The sequence below is a fragment of the Corvus kubaryi genome, unplaced genomic scaffold (genome assembly GCF_017639235.1).
Source record: "Corvus kubaryi isolate FWS band 111438036 unplaced genomic scaffold, C.kubaryi_AGA036_p1.0 66, whole genome shotgun sequence".
NCBI classification, from domain to species: domain Eukaryota; kingdom Metazoa; phylum Chordata; class Aves; order Passeriformes; family Corvidae; genus Corvus; species Corvus kubaryi.
In genome coordinates, this window is record NW_024582054.1 from 2285064 (window position 1) to 2311029 (window position 25966).

General features: G+C 38.6%; 1 protein-coding gene across 7 annotated transcripts in view; it reads right to left on the minus strand.

Annotated features, from left to right (window-relative positions):
* Positions 1-25966, minus strand: part of SIPA1L1 (signal induced proliferation associated 1 like 1) — a 206277-nt gene that overhangs the window by 139095 nt on the left and 41216 nt on the right. For 5 of the 7 annotated variants that reach the window (XM_042048147.1, XM_042048144.1, XM_042048140.1 and 2 more), the window contains exon 2: positions 98-188. The exons of the other annotated variants lie outside the window; for them this stretch is intronic. The gene's annotated coding sequence lies outside the window, so the exon portion shown is untranslated. The remainder of the gene's footprint in view (positions 1-97; positions 189-25966) is intronic. 7 annotated transcript variants of the gene reach the window in all.

Genomic DNA, 25966 nt, shown 5'->3' on the forward strand with positions numbered 1-25966 from the left:
TACACGCTATCAGCAGTCAAACACAGCACTCAGTTTGTGACAACTAGCAGTACTCAAAAAGGTAAGAAGGTACAGAAAGCAGAACATGCACTCTTACCTATCCAAATTCCTGAGAAAGCAGACACATGCAGCTTTAGCAAAAATACCCAGTGGATGTCACAACCAACCACTTCATAGCACAGTGAAACCTAGAAGCAAAAAGATCATTGGCATGAACAAAATTTGAGTGGGAAATAATCAAATGAAATACTTTTCAAAAGGTAAAGGGTATTCTGAAAAATGTGCTTGTAAGAAGCCAGAAGCAACAATGAAGGCTTATAAAACTGTGAACCAATTGATTTTTTGCACATAACTCACACATCTGAGAAAGCCTGTATAATAAGTTTCTCACTACAACAATCCCAACCCTTCTTTTATCACCTCTTCTCTGAATCAAGTTATTTTCTTCCAGAACGCATTCTGCCAGGCATTTAGAGATTAAGCACACATTTGGCAATGCCTGAAAGAAAGGGGACATTTAGCAGTGCTGTGGCCCACTTTTTTTCCTCACTGTTCAACATAAAGTCTGTAACACATGTCAAACACAAGGGAGAGCAGGAGTTTTTATCTAAGTCACCAGCTGCAGTACCCTAAGAAGTCTGAGTGTAGCAGGAAAAAAAAAGGTTTCAAAGCTGGTCCTTCCTATTTACCAGGTCCCGTAATATAATCTGCATTGTTTCAGAATTACCCTTAACATCTGACCTCTGTCTATTGCTACAAAAGGCTTGCATCTCTAGATGATAGGAGTCCTCTAAAATTAGACCAGGCAAACAGATGTAACCATGGAGATTTATGCTGCAGTCCCGAGAACTCCGCAGAGGCACAAGCTGGAGGCAGAGCACATACTGCCAATGAATTTTTGTCCTACTCTACTCCCACCAAGCTCACGTGTTAGAGGAGACATACAGTGAATCATATCAAAGAGATTAAAATCCAACTTTAAGTACGGAGACTAAAGAAGAAGGCCTCAATTATTCTCCAGCCTGGTTTTCTCCAATCCAATTCACTGCACAGCTACATGAGCACTTGTGCTGACATGAGGCAGAAAAGGTATCAGACAGGATAAGCAGATAAGGCTGGTTCCTTTCAGCTACAATGGCAGCACGAACTGCACATAAAATCATGATACAAGTGCTATTTGTAATAATCGTTGCTGAAATTTGATAGGTTTATAAGCAAATTTTAGGTCACCCATGCTACCCTCCCAGAAGTCTTTTTTTACAGACTTGAACAAACTTAGCATACCTACCTGGCGGCAAGAACACTAGCATCAACAAAAATTATTTAAGAAATGCCAAATAGTGTTATCAACAGAGCTCAAGAAAATAATCATTGCTATCTTCTTTTGAGCAATTAAAAATACAGCTGAGGGGGTTTTTTTATTGCGAGTTAAGTTTAGGCTTATTTACAAAATATTGTGTGAAATTAAGACCTTGGAAAAATGAGAAGCATCAGCAAAAGAGCTGCAGTACATAAAAAATAATCATGCAGTGCAGCAAAAGCAGTTTCTAAAAGGCAGAGAGAACTAAAATCATGTTTAAAATAAGGCAACACTCCCAGAAAAACTGCATTTTAACTTTCATATTGTCAACAAACTGAGTTTGTCTTTTTCATTAGAATCACATTCTAATTCTGGGATATAAAAGCTCAAAACCTAATGAAGCAAGTATAAAATTTAAAGTCTATTTGTTTGTGATTGCTACTGACATTTTGGCAAATCATTTGGGTAGAATGTAAAAAGAAAACTTCCACAGGTAGTGGCCTTCTGGTCAAGAAAACAATTTCCTTTTTTTTTTAGGGTGAAATTCTTTGCCAATTCAAGCATTACTAAGACGCATCACAATTCTAACCCAGAACTCTCCATTTCCTTTGGTGTTAAATTATAGACCTGCTGTGTAGAGATGATTTTTTTTTTTTAAAGATTGCCTGTGAAGCTCAATTGTGATTGGGAAGGCCGCCTACACAGCAGAGAGAGTGAGAAAACACACACTTGTAGAGCTGAAAAAACATCACTGTAGGCGTATGTAAGGAGGGAGGGAAGAAAGAATTTGGTTCTACTGAAAAAGGCTATTTTCTGACATCATCCTTGAAAGAACCAAAACGTGTTACTTGAAGACAATTCAGGGGTTGCTTGCTGTGTTCCAGCTATCAATATGCAGTACGACGAGCAAGATGAGGAATCCTTGCAGATTCATCCCTCTGATCTCAGAATCTGCCACCTACCCAAGGAATGCTTCACTCCCCCCACTTCTCCGCCACAACCTGCAAAGCTGTTCTCACAAAAGGGCAAGTCACCTGCAGAACAGCAGTTCAAAGCTTTGAAAGCCTTATATAATTATAAACATTAGGAAGTACTGAAATTGTAGACAAAGCTTGTTCAAAAAAAAGAGAGAGAGTGCTGTCTGAAAACACTGAGAATAGCTAGCATTTAATCTCAGCAAAATCTAACAGCATTCAAAAGTGCTGAAAAAATAACCACAAGAAGTTCAGACATATCTTTCTTATAGAGACTTACAAAAAAATATTTTCCTCCCTACCCTACATACCCTTCATCTCCTAAGAGAAGTAAGCAGGTCTTTCAGGATGTCTTACTAATGAACCCAGATTTTCAAAAGAAAGAAGGAGCAAGCATCAATGGAAAATATCCTTCTCTGTTTACCTTAGGAAGGCATCACCTATAGGCATTATAATTTCTAAATAAAGAAGCCTACATAAAGTGTTCTTGTGCCATCATAAACCTATGAAAATATTTTTAATAGTTCTGTCTTTCCCTTCAGAATAAAAACAAAAGGCTTTTGACATACGTGCTTTGGCTGATTATTACCGCAATTACTACCAGGGGAACGAAGACAGCCAGGACAAGTTTCACCAGTGAACTTCAATAAACACGAGATGATTCACTGCAGGAAAAAGATGCTGCTTCTCCCATGGCGTTGGACACCAGCCTACAACCTATTTTGCAAACACCAGTCACAAGGAGACAGGACTTCAGCACCTAACTCCCCTGAGTGTTTGGGCTGGTAACTTCAAAGCCCTGTGCCTAGCAGATGACTGAATTCCTGCACCCACAGAACACTGCCACAACAGAGAACAGCTCACAGAGCAGCACTCCTGAGAAGCCATCTGCAACTGAAGGTTCCACAGGGTCCCTACGTTTCATCTCCAACCAAACATGCTGTCACTGAAGATGCTGAATGACAGAAATTGATAAGTAATGTTACTACAATGTAAATTCAATTCTTCTACGACTTTCCAACTATATGATTGTTAAGGACTAATGGCTATTACTCATACACATCAGAAACACAGAGGCAAGACAGGATTTTGAAAAGCACCAAGCCTGACCTACCCTAAACTACAAGGCAAACAAAAGGAGCACATTCAAAATAGACACAACTAAGTTCTTAAAATTTACTTATAAAATGCTCCTGAAGGTAGCACAAATACTTCTGGGTCAGAAAGACAGATAGGGAGCTACAAAATTCACCAGCAGGAAAACCTCCTGAAAAAGGAGGATCTGAAACAATGAATATTAAATGGTAAAAAACATAGAAACAAGAAGAGAAATAGTGTGATATAGAAACAAGTACAAAAAGTAATGGTCTATAAAAAGTTCTAAGATTTGAAATCCCTTATTCTAGAAAAGGTGGAGTAGTTTATAATAAAATAAGGTGTATAGATTACTACTAACCTTTGAAATCATAGCTATCTTGACTTTCACCCTAGTGAACAGTGAAGTACTATTTCTGACAATAATAAAACCTCTCTCAATACTAATCAATGTGTAATTCTAATAAACCAAAAATACATGAGAATATTACACAACAAATGAATCACACACAGAATTTACATCCAAAGAAAGCATATCCCTTCATGCTTGGCTTGTCAAGCTAAAGAACATTTGCTTCAAGAGTCACGGCCAGAATAATCAGATCTCTTGTATTCTCCATAAATTTCGCTTTTAGATAAAAAAAATGAAGTTTTGTTTCTTCTTAGTGAGAACAGAGCAGCTCAAGGAAGTCTGGAAGGCTGCCTTCTACCTTCAGGCTGTAAGACCTCCAGTTAGACTAAAGATATTAGGAAAGAAAAAAAGCTAGAAGAGCACAGAGGACTGTCAGAGGACACTGCTGCTGCTGACATCAAAATTCACAGAGAACATTTATTTTTTGCTTTTCAGACACTAAGACATTCAGGAGTTTCTCAGAGATACGCTACTGACAAGGAAGTAGGCTGAACTAGTGAAACCTTTTTACTTTCTCATACTCTTTTGTAAAATAGCTCAGGTTGGGGGAGTGTCTGGGTTTTCCTATTTTATGCATTTTTTCTCTCAAGGGTAGACTAGAAGTCTGATGCAGATTTACAGCCTGATACAAAGTTAAATACCTTTGACATCATAATTACACAGTATCAATCAAAATTAGCACTGCTGCATTAAGTTCATTAACTACTCTGCTGCCATGTCAACAGGAGTCAATTACTGGAATTCTTAACATTTTTCTCAAAAGTGGTAATGAAACAAAATTTCATTTAAATTAATTTAATGGGAAAAGCCGCCTTCTGACGTTCACAACATCATTCTCCTGAATTATGTCGTAACTCTTCCTGATTATTCACAGCCACCATGGCTTACATATTTCCATGCTGAGGCCAGTTTTTCTAGCCTCTAGTTTTTCTACAATGTGACTGTAACAGCACACAAATGGCTTTATGTTTACCGTTACTAACTGCACATGTAAAATACCTACACAGAGAGGATGCTGCCAAGTCGAAAGAGCTCCTTGTCTATGAACTAATGCTTTCGTCCAGACTTGGACTAACTGAAGTGAAACACTGAGTTTACAGAGCACAACCATGAACATGTGAACTTTGGACTTACTCCTGGTAACAGTAAGCACTTTAATGCAAGGAATGCAAATACATCAGTTTGTAATGAAGAAACCCATATAAAAATACCAGGAGTCCACTTCCCCCCCTTACATTAGGTAATGACCCATTCTTCATACTAATATTACTTCTTTAAAAGTTAGGTTTTCTCTTCATAAAAGTCATTCTATTACTTTTCAGCCTAGCTGTCACAGCTAAGCTACAAGATATGGACAGGATCTTACATCATAGAATGAGTTACTGCTGCCAAAGAAAGAACTAATAATCTGTCTGCGGCAGAAAATACTGGAGAAACATTTAGAAAGGGTAAATTCAACACAGAATTTGCACATTCCCAATTTGAAAACTCACTGCTTTCCATTCTGCTTTCCCATCCCTTCCCCCATGTATTTTTAATCCATTTGACTACCGTTAAAAGAAAGACTGAGCTGGTGTCTTAATTGACTCTGGAATTTTAAAGCTGTTTGTCAATAAAAACAGAGGAAGCACCATAGAGGATATGCTGCTGTTAGGATGCTTTCACAGGCTGATATGTGTTCAAAGTACCTAGCAAATAAGGTATATACCATTAAATAAAATGTAAAGAAAGGGAAATCAAGGCAAGAGAAGGACAATGAGAGCCAGTCATCCAGCAGCCAAGCATTCGTCAAAAATATTGGTCTTCCAGCTTCTAGCACCCATGGCAAAGGCAAATAATAATGACTTCTCTTTATATAAAGGGTTTTCAGCAACACTTTGATAAACTGATAATACACAAAATCAGCTACACAAATTAGGTGTCCAAAACAAGAAGGCAAAGAACTGCCTAACAGAGAACAAAGTAAAAGCCATGAAGTGCCACTGAACAACACGTGACATCACATTTGCCCCATCCTTCACAACATACTGCAATACTGCAGAAGCTCCACTACTTGACCCTTTACTACAAAAGGCATTTCAGCCAGGAATATCCAATTGTAGATTCCGGTTACAGTGCACAAATGCACTGTGAGCATCACTTCTATGAGCCTCCAGTCCCCTTCAGAGCACACCAGAAACATACACCTTCTACAGAAGGAAGCTTCACAGTAGAAAGTTGTATAGATGCTTACTGCCTGTAAAATTCACTAAAAGAGGTATTAACTACATACTATAGTTTCAAAATATCCAAGATAATATGAAAAATTCCACTGTTAAGGAGAATTTGTCTTCAAAAGCTTTGAAACTGTGTCAAACTGAAAATCCAAGTAATCCATAAGTTTCACACTCCATAAATTATATCTTCTATCCCTAATTGAAAATTCAACTATAATAACAAGACAATTCTTTAGCTAGAAAGCTTTTTGCATATGTAACCAAACTTCTGCTCTGCTATGTTACAAGCATGGGCTCAAGGAAAAAAAAAAAAATTCATCTACAGGGCCTTTGAGATAAAGCAGAACTCATTATTTCCATCCTAATGAAAAAGCCAGAAGTAAGATATTCAAGATATTCTCTCCTGCAGTTCACAGGAACTGATAATCTGTTGTTTTATAAGACACAAGCACCTTACATCTCCATCCCCATTTGATTCACTTGGCAGACCTGGTCATTACCATTAGAGTGGAAGTTTCTCTGCCCATTCAAGGACCTTCATGCTTTCTGCCAGATTAAGAAAACATTTAAAAGGATTCTTTGTTTGTTTCCCCAGGAAAACTGCAAACTGTTTTGTACTCTTCTCAGTAGACAGCTCATTTATCCACATTTCAAAACAAACAATATTTCATAGTTGTCCTCTTGGTCACACAGTGCTTCAGGAACCAAAGTATTCTTCTGTCTGATTAGACAGTATCAATATTATTACAATATTATTACATTAAAAAAGTTTTGTAAAGAATTTATTGAAAACACGCAGTCTAGAAATTTGACCACATGTCTCAAGCTCTGCATAATTCAGACAAGCAATTTTACTTGTCTGCTTTGCAATTTTCCTATTAATGAAAATAATATTTACCTCACAGGAGGTCAGAACGATTGATTTCCATGAAGAGCTTGAATTTAAAGCAGAGGATAATTTGATAGATCTCCAAGGAGAAAGGGTGAAGGAAAAACAAATTAGATTTTATACTCAGTTTCAAATGAGAAAATATTTGAATTGCAGCAGAACCAGCCACAGAATATTAGTAAAATTGCACATTAAAAAACCCCTCAGTGCTAATATAATTTCTCTCAAACTGCATGCCCAGCCATGAACAGCAGCAGACTCTTCAACGCCAGATTTTTATCTGAACAGACAAATTTTGGAATCTGCCTTGATTCTTGTCCATTTCAAAGCTGCTGCCATTTCATTAATAAAAGGAGATGTTACATTCTGGGAACTCGATGCTCATTTATCCATGGGAAGAAAGTGAAGAGAATTGCAGAACACTGAGTATAATACTTTTAATAAACCCAAACCAAAAGAGAAATATAGGAAAGTACCTTGTGAATCCAGAGACTATTATTACAGCTTACTGTTATGAACCCATGAAAGTTCATTCCCAGTTTCAACTGTTCAACTCAAGGCCAGAAAAATTACCCAGTCAGTGTCAGTGGACTACACCAATACTGACCCTGACACTAGATCCGTAACCTTTAAAAGTACCATGGTCTGAAGCCAAATGAATAATTACAAGACGCACCATTGAACCCAAGTTAGGAGATGGAGCTACAAGGAAGTCAGGGGTCTTTTGCTGTATTTTTGGACTGGAAGGGGCCTAAAATAGCACACTTGCTTATCTACAAATGCTGCAGTCAAAACACTTTGTAACTAAAACCCTAGGATAGAGAGAAACATACACTGCTGAACAACTCAATTTTATTGTAAGAGGAATACTAGACACTCTTGTTTCTAATGAAACTGCAATTCTAGGAAACAAACTAAGGAAATTATTTATATGAGAAATCAGATTATGAAGAAACAGAACAGTAAGGCTATCCATTCCTAATGAAGTACATGAAACACTTCCACATGACCACAATCTGAGATTCTACACTTCAGTAATAGTTCATTCATGCTGGGAAAAAACATAACCTAGAAATACAAGAGCAGAAGAGTGATTTAATATAATGACAATGTAAGTTTTGTTTATTTAGATGTAAAAAACCAGAGTTTATTTTTCCTTTACAAAAAGATACTCTTTAAGGAAAGTTCTCCAGTGTTATAAACTGCAGACCTCCAGCACCAGGCCAGTGTAATTGACCAAAAAATCACAGAAGTTGCAGAAGCTACAGATGTTAAAGAACATAAAACTAAAAAGGGTGTGTGAAGAACGTAACACTGGCAATAAGGGAGTCTGTGGTTTTTTTCAAGCCACAGAACCATGGAGGAGGAGGTGCAAACACCTCCACCACCAGCTGCACTCCTCCAGAAGACAGTCGTGTTGTTTTCAGCAGCTCAGCCCAGCCCAGCCACAGAAGAACCCGACTCACCCAGCCAGAAGCACCCACTATCCACATCCAGTTCTTTATCCAGTACACTCTGTGTGTCAGAGATTTCCATTAAAGAGAAAACTCTAATCTTCTGCCGGGCTAAAAATTTCAAATGTAAAAAGAGAATTAGTAAGACAAGCGTAAAACCCATAGATACTGCAAATGAACGTTTCTTTTTCAGTAATTTCACAATCCAAATAGCATCTTCTGCTTTAGTCCATTTGAGTCATAATCCACCACAGTCAAGAATCCATAGGAACACATCAATTCTTCATCTGCTACCCTATGTCCTTTAGTGCAGAACATAAACACTCTTCTAAATAAAGGCTTTGAGAAGAGCCTGTCTGAGTAGTTCACCCAAATAAGCATGCCAGCAAAGGTTTATATTCCACCAGTTGAATGTGAAAATACATAGTGGCTATAAATCTCGAGGGGAAAAAATTAACACGTTTTTCTTTAGTTTTTCATAGAAGTATTTACCCATTTATATCCAACAACTGAAAGTTGCACAACTCAGTGAGCTACAGTAACAGGAGAGTTAGATGTCAATGCTGTTAGGTAGAAGTTATGGACTCCACATGACATTCCTTCAAATACATAGATAAAGGAATGTCTCAAGCAAAAAAAAGTTATTCTCTTACACCAAATAATAACAAACCTGAAGTCATTCTGAAATGCTGTCCACATCATTCTCAGCTAAGAAAGCTTTCCTGGATGCCTGAAGTAAAATCCAACAAGCTTTACTTAAAATTTTTCCATTGCAAGAGAGCACACAGACAAAGCTTCAAACTGTTTTACAAATAGGAAAATGTAGAGAAGACCAGCTCAGATGCACTGTGGCAATTTGAATTACCTAACAGCATTTTATTTTCCCTACACATTTGAAGACCCACTATGAAAATCCATAGGGTTATATGATGCCACTGACAGTGTCTACAAAGAGCCTATGGCAGGTCTTAAATTATTTTTATCCAGTCTTGACAATATGACAGCATCATTACTACAAACACACAATGATTGGCTTCTGATGGACTTAGGAAAAGCATGGGAAAGAAAACATTACTAATACATTACATGGAATTGAAACAATCTAGAGCAAGAACACAGGGCACAACCACATTTTTAACAAATCCTGTTTATAAAAAAACCCAGACATACCGTAAGTGTCAGCCGATCCCAGAAACATCCTACTAAGGCCATACAGGGCCAGTCAAACCCATTATAAAGCAGGTACATGCTGCTGGCAGGGGAGGGACAGGGCTCTCTTCCCCCTTCTTTTGGAGTGTTGGCTTTTGGCAGGACTGATCCCTCAACGCAGCCCACCCTGCAGCTGCACACATCTTTAAGTACAGGAGGTAGGAAGGACCAGCCAGGCTGGGGGAGTACAAAAGCACCATCTGCCCTTCCAGAGGCTACATGGGCTTGTGCCAGGCTGGTGTAGCTGCCCCCCACACCTTGAACTTCCCAGACAAAAAGTTCTCGATTTTGCTAGGAAAATATAGATCCCATCCAATACTGCTGAAACAGCAATTGCCACGAGAGGGCTAAGCTCCAAGACACACTAATGAAACATCTCATCCTATTTGCTTTACTAATTACATCACACTAATATTCATCGCTTTGAGGAAAAAAAACCCTGAACTTTAGCTGAAATACCAATTTTATCAGGTACAAACATTCTTAAAATCTGTTAATACACTCCAATATTAGGCTTGGATGCACTTTTAACTCTTATTCCAAGAGATTCAGCAGAAACATTTGAAAAAAATTTAGCAGGTGACTGATGTAAAGGGAATGGAAGACGCATTTCTGCAGCCCTAATGTCCCATAGACTGGAGACAAATCAAGCCCAGACTGGAGCACTCTGTTAATGGACCTTCTCCTGACCTGCAGCAAGCAAATCCTACCATTCCTATGTACCACAGAGTTATAGAGTATCCTGAGTTGGAAGGGACATACAAGGATCACTGAAGTCCAGCTCCCAGCCCTGCACAGGACACCCCAAGAGTCACACCAAGTGCCTGAGAGCAATGTCCGAACGCTTCTTGAACTGTGTCAGGATGGTGCTCTGACCACTTCCCTGTTCCAGTTGAGCCTGTTCCAGTGCTCAACCACCCTCTGGGCAAAGAACCTTTTCCTAATATCCAGCCTAAATCTCCCCTAACATAGCTTCATGCCATTCCCCTGGATCCTGTTACTGGTCATCAGAGAGAAGAGCTCAGTAGCTCTCCTGAATAAGTCATAGCCTGCAATGAGGTCTCTCCTTAGTCTTTTCCAGGCCTAACAAGCCAACTGACTCCAGCTGCTTCTTATATGGCTTTCCTTCTAGACCCTTCATCTTTCTACCCCTCCTTTGGATGCTCTCTAATAGCTTTGTATGTTTTTTATATTGTGGTGCCCAAAACTGCCCCCAGCACTCAAGGTGAGGCCACCCCAGTGCAGAGCAGAGCAGGACAATCCCCTCCCTTGCCCGGTTGTTCTGATGTACCCCAGGACAGGGTTGGCCCTCCTGGCTGCCAGGGCACTGCTGACTCGTATCCAACTTGCCAGAGACCAGGAGCCCCAGGTCCCTTTCCGCAGTGCTGCTCTCCAGCCTCTTGCTCCCCAGTCTGTCCATTGATCCAAGGTTGCCTCATCACAGCACTTGTCTTTGTTAAAACTTTGTCCATCTGGTGACTGCACAGCCCTGTGATTTGTCCTGGTCTCTCTGCAGGACCTCCCTGTCTTCAAGGAATCAACAGCATCATCAGCCAACTTACTCAGTATGCCTTCAAGTCCTACATCCAAGTCATTTTTGAAGATGCTGAAGAGAACTAGGCCTAAAATGGAGGCCTGCAGAACCCCACTAGTGACCAATCACCAACTTGGTGTTACCCCATTTACTATAACCCTTCTCTTTTTATAGACACCCACAGAACTGCCCAGTTTCAACTCCAGTTGAGCTTCGGCCACACAGATTTTCTCCCTACAGTGGCAAGCAGCCCCTCTGTATTCCTCCCATGACAGCAGACTCTGCTTCCACTGGGCATACAATTTCTTTTTTTGCCTGAGCTCTAATCTTCTGATCCATGCTCAGCCAAGCCAGCCTTCTGCATTGTCTGCTTGATTTCCAACATTAAAAAAACCTGAACTAAATTTTAAGAAAGATCAGAAACTATAATCTGGCAATTACATTAACATTTTTCAGCTCAGTTTCAAATATTTGCAGACCACAGCATTACTGACATGTTAAACCAAAAGATGTTTGGGCTCCAAAATAAAGAGATCCACTATCCCATATCTCACTTCAGCGTCTGGGTACAGAATAATTAGCAGTTCCAGTTTGGGCTAAGTAAACAGAAAGGTTACACTTGAGAAGGATATGTTTGCAAAACTGAAGACATGTATTTTTACACTGTTTTAGAGGGCACTACATACTTGGTTAACATGATGGCCTAAAAGGACTTCACCACCACCACAGTCTCAAGCACCACAGCCACGTAAAGCCAAAGTGCGAAGGAAACAACCCCACTGCAGAGGGGGGACACCACACAACAAACCCATGTGCAGCACAGGATTGCAATCACCGTACAGTACTCTAAGATGCATAAATTTTTAACACATTTTGAAGAATTTTACAAACATTCTCTGCAGACAGATTGGTTGCACACTGAACACCCAAAATAGCTGGTAAGATACCCGAGAACAGCTGTCAGTAATAACACAAAGCTTACTCTAGAGGAGAAGGGACTCCTATCATGCTGCTCACTCACTTCTTTCCTTACAGTACAATAGAGTCTCAATTTACAGTCTTAGGTTGCTTTCAACACCAACATACCTTGATCATAAGTATTCCTCACACTTCCCTGGCTTTTTGAAATATTTGGGTTTTAACAAAGCCAAAGTAAGGGCCTTTCCTCATATCGAGACTCAACAAATGAAAAACTCTCCTATCATCAACCTCAAAAGAAAACCCACCTGTTACCTGAGTGCACTTCTTTAGATAGGAGTGTTTGCTTTTGGGCAAAAGAACGCTCCTTGTAATCCCTGCACCAGGCAGCAGACTGCAGACAGTTTCACTGAGGGGAGGGCAGGAATATCAACACTGTACAAGGCTCAAAGGAAAACTACCTTCACCAAAGCGTGCCACCAGGATAGCACAAGCTCACAGACTCAATCTTCTCACTCAAGCATGTCGCACTTTGAGTTAAGCAAGTGATAAAAATAAATCCCAATATGTTGCAAATCAAATCTTAACTAACTGTGCATGGAAAGAGGAAAACTATTAGAGCACATACAAAAGGACCATTTCAGGAAAAAAAAATAGCTGTAATTTATGAACATCAGACATAAATAATGTCAATGTGACAATGTGACAATGTGCAGAAGGCAGGGAGAAGAAACTCCAGAGACAACTGTGAGGCTCTTTGGAGGACCCTACCCTCTAAGCAAAACCAAGGCAAACTATTCCAAGTCAGTTCACACCAAGAAAAAACATGCTTAGCTTAACAGAAGATTAATTTGGCTGTATGGTAATGAACACAAAACTCTGGCAATTGAGAAAACATTATAGGAACTCTCCTCTTAAAAATTGTCTACTAGCCTGTGTGTGCTGTGTTTACATTTGAATTTCCATCGAGCCAAATTCTGGTTCACATTCACTAATTTACCAAAAATTGTGCAGAGATCTGGAATGAAAGGGAAAAAAATGGGAGAACAGCAAGATGCCAGACCCATTACTTAAAGAAATTACTGCCTAAAGCCTCCTCATTTTTTTTCAGAATTTTTTGTGGACTTGAATAAATTTATAAATACGTCCTTATATCTGAGAAATACAGCCTAAGGATTTCCAACAATTTACCTTTAACTACAGTTGTTAATATTTTGTTAAGCATACTTATATTCAAAGCACAAATACCACATGGCAAGACTCAGAAATCTATTTTTTGTTTTTGCAGCTGTATTTCTGTTAGGCTTATTTCATAAACCATTTGTTTCTCAGTAAAATACATACATAAGGGCATATGTGCCCTTAAACAAGCTCAAGTAAAAAGTTCCACCTTCCTCCTCTTTCCTTTCAGGCCTGAGTTGGCAGATGGTCAAGAGGATGTTTACAGTAATAGAGGATGTTTATTAACCAACTTTCATACGTTAGAGAAGCTGGTGCCTTAATAAAAACATTTGACAATGCCTTTTAGCAACCAAACTACTCAACTGAAATGCATTCAAATGTATTTTAAAAATACTTGGGAAATACTGATCCTGAACTCGCACCTGTAAAGCTGCTTTTTATACTATACCTCTGTGGGTCTAAATCCCCAAAATACAACCTTCTTTTAACCTCTGTCATATTTAAACACTCCTGTAATTCACAGCAAGTTTCAACAACTCTTATGGAGTAAACCATTTCCAGCAACTCAAAGGTTTGAGAATGAAATATTTAAGAATTCCTGGTTGTCCTCAGACTACAATTTTCATTAAGCATCCTCTTCTTTTTACCAAACTTTCATTTTGTCTTCAACTTATTAACCAGGTCACAAGTCAGAATTGCATAAAATTTACCAGGCTAACCACAGAAACACAAAAGCTATGTTAGCATACTGGATTTGCATGGATTACAGAAGACATTGTTCAACCTTACAAGCCAGGACTAATCCATACTCAACATGTAATTTCCTTACTGGAGTCTTCAAACATTCCTCCTTACCACCCTTTTGTGAAGAAAAAACGATGCCACTTCAGAGACATAACTGAGATAGGCAAACTGAAGGTCAGAGGCACTCACTGGGCATCTGTGGCGCTCTCAGGGCCTCCCCAAGGCAGCCAACCCACAGCCCAGTATCATACTGCTCCTGGAAGAAGCAGGAGCTGCAGAGGGCAGGAGTCTTGGCTTTTCCCACTCGCTGAGTCCTTTCATGTTCTGTCATCAATTGGCAGCTGATGATGTGGTGACCCAGATCCACTGAGAGCCAGCTCAGCTGGAACCTGACACATCTGCTCTGGCAGGTTAGCTCTGACAGAAAAAGCAATTGCCACTCAAGTCTGCTGAATGCCTCTCAGAATTCCCAGACTAGCAAGGGGCTATACGGAAAACTGCAGAGGATTACAAGACCTCAGTTTTCTGCATAAATTCAGACTGGATTAAAATTGACCAGGGAGCTACAATATTAAACATCTACACTTCTGTTTGTCTTTTTCCAAAGCTCCTCTTCCTCTTGAGCATCTTTACCATCTTATGTCCAGTGCCACCTAAACTACCAAAGTGAATCTGGTTTTCAAACAAGATCCTCTTCCATCACCCCACCAGGGCCTAACAGAGCACATCCAACCATTAAAGCAGGGCGTAATAAAAATGCCTCTCACGCAGAACAACAGGATTCTGATCCACATCACTCAATACAGACACTGCTAGTTCAGAATTCAGGAAGGGAGTGGTAGTACTGGTTATAAAGGGCAAATAAGCATTTCTCAGATTTGAGACACTGCAATTGATTGCCTCCACTCCCCCCTACTTGTTCTTTTAATCAGCAGATCCAGGAACTGTAATACATGAACTAAGACTTACTGCATACTGAGTTGACCATTCACAAAATGACTGCTCACAAAACTGTCTACTGAAGGCTTTCGCCTTTAAAATGGACATTAAATTGCATTTTAGCTGCTAAAACCACCCAAATATTAATTAATTTTGTACATTTTTGTAATAACTATATTAATATATATCTAAAAGGAAATTTCTAAATAACTTCTAAGCTTAATATTACTTTTAAAATAAAAATAACATCTATAGAAAACTACCAAATAATGATACAGGTGACATTTTTAGCAACTTTCAAATTGGACTGTAAGTATAGCTGTCACACACATACAACACACTAATTGCAAATACCTAATACATTTTGCTCTAGGGAACAAATTCATGTTTTTAAAACACGGGAAATCAAAAGCTTATTAAGGATTTTTAATTGTCTGTGACCTAGACAAGATAACTAGTATACTGCTGACTGGGTATCATTCTTACTGATTGAAATACCAGTAATTTCCCTGTAGACCAAAGCAGATCTTATCAAATGACTACTATGCCCTGAAGAGGTCATAAATTTGTAATGGTATGCAGTGACTTGATACTGTATAGGGGGAGAAGGAAGGTGGAAAGAGAATACACATTATGTCAGTGAATTGCAACTTGCTCCTGAACAGCATGCTATCACCAGTTTCACCAGCAAAGGACAGATGAAACAGGTAAATGACTTGCAGGCTTCCCTGGGAAGATACACAGCTCTTAAAGTTTCCATGCAGGTCACATCGTGTCAACCTCCTAGTATATAGAAGACATTATCAGTTCTGAAGTTAGTGACAGCAAGTTACATCTTTTAAAGAGTGACTTGGTTTTACAAAGGGAACCAAATATCTGCACATTTCAAGCCTTGTAAAATAAAGAATTGAGAGCACAGCTACAACAGCAACACAGATACAGAAGGCCACCTTGGCAGCAGATGCACTGTATCAGAGATACAGAAATCTGAAATATGTTCCATGGATCAAAATATATACTCCTGCATTATGTTACTCCCATGTTAGGTGTTCACGGCATCTTATTCCAGCACAACTGGCCAGGACAGAGGACTGGATTCCAGGAAACAGGCAGAGATTGTACATCATCCAGATAGAAGGGACACTTTGGGGCACACTAATATGAGAACTACTTTAAAGAAGTCATCTAAGAAACAGGGCATTAAAAGATATACAAAATGTCACCACTGTGATAGAAGTTACAAATCCAGAGTAATCAAGGAAAAAAAATAGGTTTCTTGTAGGTGCAAAGGCTATAGCACATACAAAACAAACTGATCCCCAAACCTTTGCATTTTTCCTATTTTATTCCCTATACTTCTAACCTTTTGCCAAATGTTTCATATCCAGTGCTTGCTGATGAAACAGCATTTGCTTTATTCTGGTTTCAGGGCAAGAAATGCAGGGAGTTAGTGTTAAGGGTCTGTACCAAGCACAAGAAGACACCAGATGAGCTCTGTAAACTCGAATACAAACATTGCCAAGGAGATCCATGTACGCTGTTCTGGTTGCTTGCTGTTGGCAAGAAGAATGCTTGCCCTTCATGCCAAGACAAAGGCTGCAGCTCAGCTGTGGTCTCAGTTCTTGCTGGAGGTGAAGCGCTCAGTATATCCTGCGGGAAGAACATTGTCTAACTTTGCTGTTCTGGAACAATCATGCTTCGCTCAAATACCTTTTGTTTACATTTGTAAACCCACATATAAAAATATTTATACACAAGATGCTGACAAGTTGGTCCAGGAACAGTGGGTTATTTCCAGTTCAGATTCTGTAGACATTTCATTCACAGCTCTCATTTGTGCCCATGGCCATTCCATGTGGCCACTGCTGCACAAATCCATTTATACCAACCAAGCTATTCTCACCACGTTTCAAACTACAGGTTGGTCAACTACCACTTCACCACTGAAAAAGCAAAGTTTCTTCCTACATTATTTTATTTCTGAGATCCAAAAAAATTATTTATAAATAGACTTTTCTCCAACCCCGCCCCCCCCATTTTTTTTCATATAACCAAATATTCGTTACATTGACTTAAGTCCATGCTCCTATCTAGTTTTATCAGATTTCCTCAAACATGAATAAAACCCGCAATGCATCTTCCTTTTTACCTAAAGCATAAAACAGAAACATTCAGAAAGTGACTGATTTCTGAAGTGCATTGTAGGACACTGCTGTAGCTCATTTATAGTTTCCTTTTGGGAAGGTGAAAGAAGGGAAATAATTATTTGAATTCTCATGCAATCCAATCAGTTTGACTCAAATATGCGCATTAATACAGCCATTACTGTCAAAGCAGGGAGAAAGGCTAAATATCAGCAAAAAGTTAAATCACACAAAATTATTTTGATATCAGGCTGATTGTGTCATTCTAATATTTAATCAGAAATGTAGAAATCATATTAATTCAAAATGCATCCTTCTGCCACACAGATAATATTCCTAACTCCAAACTCAAAAAAAAGTGGCATTAGAGGAGCTGGTGATCTTGGTCTTTCCTCCCACAAGAAAGCAGAAAAATCCTAGAACTACATCAGAATGCTAAATCATAGCAGTAAACACCGGATTTAGTGGACTTTGCAAGCAACCATAGCTTGATGTCAGTTCTCGAGAGCTGACCAGAAATGAAAATAAAACATATGAATACATTAATGTCTATGGGAGTTGAACAAAGAAAGGAACAAAATTGTTATTACTAACTAAGCAGAAATAATTGGGGACTTTGGTAAACAATGGTAGATAAGGAGTAAACTTACAACCAACTTAACATGGAACTCCAGTTATGTTGACTAACAGAAGTAAATCAGGCATGTCACCCTCCCTGGTTTTAGACATCTGCAGGAAGGAAAGGGGTGCATTTACCAAAATTACTTCTAGTTGTGTAAGACTGATATCCACACCTCTGGAGCTTTCCACCTACCACATGCTGATCTTGCCACTACCCACCAAGCCACTGAAGTGAATACTGCAATGTAAGCCAAGCAGGAATATCTTAACATAAGAAAGAGATAAGAAGTGCAAAGAAACAGTTCTGCAAACTAAGCTCAATGAAGAAAATCTTATCCGGTCTCAAGGGGGCTACTGGAGCTTAAAGATCAAGTATTTTGGTACACTGGAATGTTCCCATAAACACCTTTCTTTGAAACAAGTGCCTGACCTTTCTTTGCCTCCAACTCATAACCTGCTACATGCTGTCACCTTAAGAGCTACTCTGAGCTCAGAGTAAAGACGAGAAGCCTGGAAAAAGCAGGTTCAGCTGGAGGAAGCTGAAAAACAGTACACAGAGAGCCACTTGCTATGTAAGGCTAAAGACAACAAAATCATAGGTAAGTTCTACTGCTTTTAAAAAAGGCTCATAAAAGGTACACCCCAGGAAACAATACCTACTTTAAAAAGACCTTTACAAAAGGTAATGTTTCCATGTCTTTTGAGAAAAGGATATGCACTATGGAAAGCTTTGTACTGAACCTCTGATAGAGGCAAACAACAACAAGAATTGCATGTCTGAACATAAATTAAAGGTTCTTGTAGGGTTTTGGCTTTTGTGGCTGGAAGAACTGGTCACTCAGCTCATGCAAGATTAAAATGAAATAAAAGCGTCAGGTACAGATAACCTCATAACCTCTCTGCTTTGCAACAAGAGAAGGCAGTGCCACAAGAGGCTTGCCAGTTGTTCTTCAGCGTCTCAGTAATGTCTCAAAACCTGAATAGAACACAAGCTTCTAACAGGTCTCACGCTGGCTTCCTCAAACAGAACATATTCAGGTAATTTTTCATTGCTGAAACTTTAGGTAACAATGCTACTACTACTTTAAAACATAATATAACCAAAATTTTTTAAAAAGCAGTCCCCCCAAATGCTTGAGTAATTTTACTTACAGCAATACTCTTGCTGAAGTTAACTGGACTGCCCACAGATTAAGTGCCCTCATGTTGTTACAGGTGGGAACTAACTCTAGCCTCACAGCAGGTAACTTATAGGAGGGAAAAAAAAAGTACTTTTGGTAACTTCTCCATAATCTTAAAACAAGTCAGTTGGGAAAAAATTTAAAAAAAAAAATCCAGAATGGAACACATCCTTGCAATATCCCATCTGCTCATGCATTCGTCTTGCACAAGTTGACTCATTCATTATAAGCAAATATTAAAGGTGACCACAAAATTATCATATTGGAGATTGACCATGTTAAGTATGCGCTGTGTAAAACAGATCCCAACCTCCTCACAAAAAATACCTGCAAATCAATGGACAATAGGTAACAATATGAATATCCAACTTGAGAAAACCCTCATCAAGTTTTATTTTGCAAACCTGGTCACAGATATTGTCTGAAGCACACCTTTAACACATTCACTTGTTCTTAATACATTGTGTACTAGTTATTCCTGGCTTGTAATTCTAGCTAAACTTTGCTGCTGACTCTTAAGGTAAAATTAAAATTTCTGCTAAGCTACAAATTGGAACGTATTTTTAAAACGGATTAATTCTTTTTCCTGTTTGGCCAAATGAAAGCATCTTTGCTTTTGGTCAGCCCTAAATAATTACAATATTATCAAATATTAGGAATTTGGAATGACTTTCAGATGCTCTACTCAGGCAATACTACCTGAGGAAAAAGGCTGCCGTTTTATAGCTAGAAATCAATCAGATAATTTACCTAAATGAGTTCTTCCTCTTTTCTCCACTTTTACTTACATTGTACTAACACAATGGTATTTAGTCACATGTGACAAGAAGTGGTATCAGAGGTATAGCCAAAAGTATATTTGCAGGACAAAGAAAGTCACATTCACAAAATTAACTATTTCAGGTAAACAACAATGCATCAACAGGTGTGCAAGGAATAAAAGAGGCATTTATCTGCAACTGCACTGCAATGTTTTTTCTGCATTGCCAACATGATTGAATACATAATCACTCATTCCCTCAATACTAATGAGCTCTGTATAATACATAAAAATATTCCCAGGATGTCCCAATTCTGTAAGAAGGCAGAGATTGTGCAAATTGTCTATAGAAATCTGAATGTTCTCAAAACTGTGGCTCTACTGGAAAACACTATCTGTAAGAAGACACTTTGAGCATAAAACCTACCTTTTCAATTTTTTATGCTGTTTTGTTTAATCTAGAGCAGGAATGCAAAGTCTCTTTTGACTTGGTGTATTTTCAATATAATCTGTTTTCAATTTTTTCAAATGAGAAATGCATTACACTGATTTCAGCTACTTCATTTAAAGCATTGGTGGAAAACTATGTCCCAATCCCAATTCAAAAAACCCACATCTCAGGCACATTGTTTCGTCTTCCCCTTATAAGCGTAAGATTTTGGTAAAAAAATACTAGTAAGTAAACAAATTGGAAATGAAAAATTTACAGTGCAATCCAGGGAAAACATCACCTCACCCTGTCTAAAAAACAGCTTATGGTAGGTTTTTCATGAGAAGCTAAAACCTTCTAACTTGTTTTGACAATAAAAGAGTTCTTTTGTAACTGCTAACCAACAAACAAAGGAACATCCCTTTGCCATCCAAATCTCTCCTGGCTGACCTTAGAAATCCACTAGTTATACCAGTCCAAATGAGCACTGCTCTTTTTTGTGTGAAAACAACTTCTTAAATAAGATGAAATTTATTAATAAACAGCCTATTTTCAGTGATGCCAAGCTGCTACTGATCCCAGGTGTATGTTCAGAGACAAGTATTGGCCCGCTCGTGCGGCTAACATGGTCTCACCGGGATCACCAGGGCAGTTATTTGCTCTGGCCCTCGTACGCACAGCTGCACCTCTCCCTCTTCCCTCCTGGCTGGCAGCTACACCCAGGCCTGTATAAATAAAATTTAGCTAAATGTCACTGTAGTTAATATTCTGAAGTTTGGGTTTGCTTTTTTGTTTTGGGCTATTTTACCCTGGTAATTGATTCCAGACTTTCCATTTGTAGAAGATAACTACAGTTTCCTTTTCAGTCCTGTGTTCAAGGCAGCTAAGGGTACAAACAGATGAGCTGGGAGATAATTCTTCTATTCTAAGATAAACTAATGAAACATCATGAGTAGGAGTTACAAAACCCCAGATACTCCCTCAGCATACACCCTGGGTGTGTCCATCACATCAATCAGACCTGGCACTCCCTATGGTTGCAGTTCAGATTCATGAGCTAAACTGTTGTGGTTGGATGGAAATGAAGAAATAGAAACTGCCATATTCATTTTTCTCACGTGACCCTTAGAAGATTTTGTAGCAAGACGGAGCTATAGGATATGATGAGTGAGTGCTCCTAATAATTGCGCCAGAATAAGTTCCCTCTGGTGTACTCCAGAAATGGAACATACAAGACACAGACTGATCTAATATGGGGTTTGTATTTTCTGATCTTGACTCTCAAATAACCAGTATTTCATTGAAGTCATACCACATCCACTTAGCATGGAACCTATTTAGTATGTTTTAGAGTAAACAGATGAGTCACTGAAATCATCACATTCTTTGAGATATTGTGCATTCCAAACTCCCTTCCTGTCCATGAGAAGAAAGCAAACAAGTCAAAGAGATGAATAAATATAACTCTGGACAAAAATAAACCCATGGCTAAATATTAAGTGCCTGTATTTCACTCTCCTTTTAGAAACTATTTCTCTCAGAATTGAGATTTAAATACATATTAAAAGGTAACTGCTGTGGTCCTTCTAACATCCTTTACATCAAAATACTTATATCAGTATATACATGAGAATTATAGTGATCAGACTACAAAAACACAGGTAAGAGAAACAATCCAATAGATCTGGATTGTGAAAACCCAAAAATGCAGGCAAGTTAATGCTAACTAGTTTGAAGCCTTCATATTCTTTCCATGCTATCATACTATGGATGATTTTAGCTCCAGTATCACTCATGTTTTTGCCCCAATTCTCAGAAATCATGCTTTTCTTCACTTAGGAGTAACCTACATGTGACCTTATTTTGCTCACAGTCACAACCCTATGACCATTCTGCTGTACTATCGTAGATTTCCTTCTCCTGTGGCCATTTCTGCAAAACCTCTGAAGAGGCCTTACAGAGCAGTAAGCAAGCTTACTCCTGCCTGTGCTATTGCATCGTTTTATCCCTTGTAACAATTATGTAAGAGAACACACACCTGGAGAAAAAAAATGCACACGCAGACTGCAGAGGAAACAGCAGCATTCACTGAAAAGAATGACAAAATGCTTAGAAATTACAGAACTCTTTTAGAAAAAGATCTACAATCAGCTACTCTAAGGTATAAAGACAAACTGGGTTTGGAGATACTAAAGAAAAGGGATGGAGTTTCTGTGGTTTGGTCTTGAAGACCTTAACACCATACGGCTTTAGTTGTTTGAATTGGATACTTTCCAAAACTGCCAGTAAACCACCAGGTCAGTCTAGCCCCCAACCCCAGCACAAATATAAATGTTTGAGCATTTAGCCCACAAACAATTAGTCTGTAGACCAAGCATACAGCCCATCCATAACAAAAACAAACCAAAAATTTTTGAAATGCAAGTATATGCAGGTACATTTCCACGAGAGATGGGAATTCCGTAACAAGGGTATTACAGGGAAGCCCTTCACAAGAGATCTAACATTTTGATATGCAAGTGCTTTTATGTGCATTTCAGTACAAGAAGATTTTTGAATATTTCCTAGAAAAAAATTTTGCCAAAATGGGAAATCCAACACAACACCTTTATATTTTAACGTGCATCTTAACTGACTAGAAAAACTGACTAGAACACTCTAGAAGACGTTTTCTTAATTAAAACAAAATTGCACATTTCTTTTGCAGTGGTGTGTCCAACACTAACACAAAGGACTGCAAGAAGTCTCGACAATAAGAAACTCACTGAAAAGAGGGGAGAATTGACAGTTTTGAGAACTGCCACATTTGGAAAATGACTAAACCTCTCTTACAAAGGGGGGGCATGGGGATAAAAATCAAACTGAGGACTATTTTAAATTTCAGACATCCTGTTTTCATGAAAAAATATATCACATCAAACAGACAGTTTTACCTACTACAGGATCAATTAACAGTTAAAGACTTAATTACCAGCAAAGCTTCTTTAAATTTACTGTCTACATCTCTGGCCTCCAAAGATACATGAAGAGATGGGAATGCAGTGCCCAGTATTACAAGCTTAACAAATCTATAGAATGTGGGTTATAAAAACTTTTGTAATACCGAATTAAAGACAGTGCTTAAGAGCTTTGCCACAGTCACTTGTAAAAGACAAGCTCTAGAAATGAGGTAATGGTGTGATTAAATCTTCTTGGTTATAGACAGACAGGTTCTTTCACCTTGTAAACAAGGTCTGAATCCAGGCTTGGACACCCACATCTGGTCACAGAGGAGATCTGCTCTCTCCCATTACTTAAGTTTCAAAGCCTCACATGTTTCCTGGACTACAATTTTTCCCCACAATATGAACTAATAGCTCCCAAGAACTACTAACATTAAATTTACTGCCAAATTAAATATTGTTCCTCAGCTCAACAACTGCCTTTCTCTTGGAATATTTCTTGGCTGTTACCATTGACACAGTCACACTTAAACAGCTCTGCAATCTAGACAATCTTTACTGTTCTCTGTTGCAAAGGATGCAAAGTCTTTACTATTCTCCTCTGTTGCAAGGGCCCAGTTTACACACAAAAATAGCAACATACATGAAGAGTCACATGTGACTTTTAGCATTAGGCTAAGGTTAAGAATGGCATTATGTTGGAGCAATCTTCAACTTGAGCATTATAAAAATCAAAGAATAGGATACATGTCAAATAGCAGAATCATTCTTCAATTTACTGCAAGCCCTTTTCTTCTAACCAACAGACAACCCCTGCTGGGCAGGAACATCCACCAGTCTAGTCATTCCTCAGCAAAGTACAACCCAAAGAAAGAAGCACAGCCTACTGAAATTGGTCTCAATAGTGCACTTTGCTGGGACACAAGAAGGAAGCCAATTACTGGGAGTTCACAGCTGGAATGCCACGGTTTTCTACATTGTCTCCAGCAGCGTCCAAGTATGCTCTGGCCACCAACCCAGAACGCAAACTTAGCAACTTAATATTGCTCAAGGGCCCCTTCTGTTTTGTAAAGAGAAGCATAGTACTATTGAAACAAGACAACTAGATTTTCTTTTTACTTTTCATTTCTTTAAATAGTAGGCATTCCTGCCTTCCTGCAACTACTAAATTACCAAATGTTAGGAGCAATCACCCAAGGAATAGCACAGCATTACGACAATGACTCTTTCCAGATAAGTACGCTTAGATTGAAGTTGAAGAAACATTTAGTGCATAATAAGGCATATGGTTTTTTGACATAAGCAGTCTTACTTTGGCTGCTCCATCTCTTTTCATTAGAAGAGAGACAAGCATCCAGGAAAGTTTCTAGGTGTAGTCAGATGTTAAGTATCAAAGCAAAAGGGGAAAGAGGACTAGTAAATTTGGCAACTATGACTAAAATAAAATATATAGCCTGCATTTTCATATATCATAAGAAGAAATACATATTTTCATAATAAATATCACATACATCTTGACTTACCAAAAGTAAGGAGAATATGAGGTAAAGAATTAAATGAGTGTCTCAGGTGAAGTGGAAAGAGTGCTAGAGTACAAGGAATCCTTAATCTTGACAAGTCATTCCACAGGCAATCCAAAGTCAACTACTCCATTGTGTCTTTCCATTCGTGCACTGTTTTGTACATAAAAGGATCTGGTGTGACTTTCATTACCAGCACTGAGCAAACCAATGAATTCTAAGGTTCAGTCCCAGCTGCCTTCTCCACAACTCCAGCGGATCCAAAGGTCTTCTAAATCTGCATCCCAACAAGCAACACTACAAGAGGTCCAGAGCTATTCAGTTCTCACAGACCGCAAGAATACAGAAACAAAATGCCAAAATGAATACAGAGCAACTTGTTTCCTGGACTGGACAGGAACGTGGAACACACAGCTACAAGCTGCCAGGAGAGTCTGTAGAAACACTACCCCTGGAAACAGTCAATACTCATCTGGAGAAAGTCCTGAGCAACCCAGATGAACTTCATCCTAGCATCTGACTAAATGACTATTAGTGGGCCTTCAAAATCACTATTCTTTCAGCATCTTGAACATACTCAATTTCAAATGTCCACATGATAGAAATATATTTTCAGCAAGCCAAATCTTTATACTAGCTGGACTGTGAGTAAACTCATATATAATTACACTTAATAATCTATTTGATTTTCTTCTATCAACACCTGGAAAAAAGCAAATTGGACTTTATCAACCAAAACTGTTTTAGGTTTATTGCTACAACCATTAGTTATAAGTTTTACCACATCAATGGGTTTTCCTAGCTTAAAGTTACGGCATTTATTAACAGATACTTTCTTCTTTAGACAACACCAGTATACATCCAAAAAGCAAGACCAACATTAGATACAATCTAATTAATATAAAGTGTTGATCAAGATACGAACAGAAAAAAAGGAAATCTAGACTTCTTACTTTCAGGCTCAAGTCAAGTGATTTCTATCACAACTAATTAGAAAAGAAACCATTCCTAATTAATTTTCTCTACATTTACTGTATTATAATTCTTCATTACCAATGAAGCATACATTCTGTAACATGCAAAACAGAACAAGACCAAAACAATTCTGGAAATATGACCTCTGCAGTGAAGCTTTATGTCAAATGGGTACCTTACTCCAGTGCCAAATCACAATACTATTTTAGCATGCAACTATGAATAAAACTCTTTCTTTGCCTTGATGTGCCACATTTATTATGACCATACACTTCAGCTCTAAGCCATACAAAATTACATTCAAACTGCAAATTCATAAGAACAGCCCATCCCAGAAGAAAAAGATGTTCTGACAGTGTTTGCACTTCCTCTTAGATCAGATCAATGTGGTTGCTCTCAAACCTGAAGTAAGTCTTGCAGCCGAATGAGTGTGGCTGTGCCACTAGGCAGAAGCATTTTGCCTTCTAAAAAGAAAACAACAGAAAGCAAAGCCATGTGAGATTTTGAAGAGTATCCATTCTGAGGAT